Raw genomic sequence first — 2,033 nt, 5'->3', positions numbered from 1 at the left:
GTGCGAACCCTCCCACCAAAATGGGCAAAACGGAAGCGGACGGTGTTTCTTAAAGAGACAGAGGCCAATTTCAAGGTGTTTTGAAGAGGAAGTGATGAGAAGGTTAATTTATTTTCTATTTAAACATAAAAACAGCATTTTAATAACAGCTAAAGGTGACAAAGATACTTTATTATGGTATAGTATTTGCATGTATGCCTGAGAAACACATGATATTGGCCCTTTAAATAAAAACACTAAATAAAATTGCTGACACTGTTTGGATTTTGCTTGACCTTGCCATGTTGGGTGTCATTTTGGTATGTTTTCTTTTCTTTATTTTTTTAATGATACTGACACCATGAAGGAAATAACACCATAACTTGTACTTTTACCATGAAGGAAATAACACCATAACTTGTACTTTTACCATCGCCACTGGCACATTTTTAACAATAGAAATTCACAAGGTGAAAAGTGTCAAATGACTGACAAAATGTGCCAAAAAAAAAATCTCATTTGTCTGGAAAAGCATGAGAAGATTGTAACTTGACACACGCCAAGCCAGTTAAATCAAATTGCTTATTAAAAGGATCATTTTCAGAAGCCAAAAGAAACATGAAACTAAAAAGGTCTCACCTGTTACTGAATGTACCAAAACACAATGAAAACTATTAAATTACATTCTAGAAGAGAAACACATCAGTCTGAGAACCCGGGTAGAAATTGGATAGTGTGACAAGGCAAAAATCCCTGAAATTTAAATAACGTTATAACTTGTCTGGATTGTTTGAATTGAAAAAGTGAAACTTTTAGAAAGTTTTAGCAATTCACCATGGGGATATTAAACCAAACAGGCAGTTAGTTTTGAAGCGTGGAGATGGCAGCTTCAGCCAACTGGCTATAAGAGACAAAACATTAGTTGTGCTGCATCCTAAAGGAGAGCATCAGGTCATCGGTCTGTGAGATGAAGCTCTCCCAAAGATAGGCAGTCAAAGTGAAATGCTCTGCTGGGACTTGAAAACATTTTCAAATCTTTCGTTGTGGGTTCATCCAATGCAGTTTGGCAAAGACGAACAAAATCCACAACTCAAGCCGTGCCACAGAATGAAGCAACTGGTGACAGGAGATTACAAGACTTCTTCGTGACAAGACTTTAAAAAATGGAAAAAAAAACTTGAAAGGGTTTCTTTCAGTATTGATGTTGGCCTCTCCTTTGGAGCCAGTTTGGTATTTATTATTATTTATTAAACGTTCTTTAATCCCATTTAAATCACACATGTTCTTGGTGTGTGGGAGAAACCCATGCAAGCAGGATGAGAACATGAAAACTTTGCACAAAAAGATCTCGGGTCCTGTTAAGATTGTCCTTTTGGTTTGTTTAAATACTGCAATTTTTAGTTTTGGTAATGTTTAGATCTTTTATAAGTCTGTGTTCTCTGTTTGATTCTGTTTTGATGCCCTGCGGTTTCTGTTCTGCCACACCCACCTGCACCTGATTCTAAGTGTCCCTGCACAGGTGTTGGTGGTTTAGTTGGTCTTCATGTAACCTATTGCTTTGTCTGTTTCTCAGTTTGGTATGCTTAGAGTGGTGAACTAGCTGTAAGAACTTAGCATAAAAAATAAGGAAATTCTTTATTTGATGTAATAAATCTTATAATTGGCAGCACTGGGTGGGGTTCACAGGTAAGCTGTTTAACATTGGCAGAGAAGATTTGCCAAATATTTCATGTGTGCAACCCATACTCAGCTCTACTGCTCATCCCACAAATGCACGTTCCTTACAAATGTGGCACCATTTAAAAAGGGAAATTAACAAACTTACAAGATGTATTGCCAGGAAGCATCGTTAAAACAAATAAATAATCTTCCAAACACAAATTTCCTTAGATTTTGTGCTAAATTTAGTGTCCAAGTGACCAAACTTAACTAAATTATTTTATTCATTTTTTTTTTAAACAAAACAAGATTTGTAGATCAGAATGATGCCACCATCTTGGCTCTCGAAAGTACTCATCTCACAGCTTTCTTGAAATTGAACACCTTTGCGTGAG

This window comes from Austrofundulus limnaeus, unplaced genomic scaffold, assembly GCF_001266775.1.
Source record: "Austrofundulus limnaeus strain Quisiro unplaced genomic scaffold, Austrofundulus_limnaeus-1.0 Scaffold3026, whole genome shotgun sequence".
Lineage (NCBI taxonomy): Eukaryota > Metazoa > Chordata > Actinopteri > Cyprinodontiformes > Rivulidae > Austrofundulus > Austrofundulus limnaeus.
Note: the sequence above shows the minus strand (reverse complement) of the source record.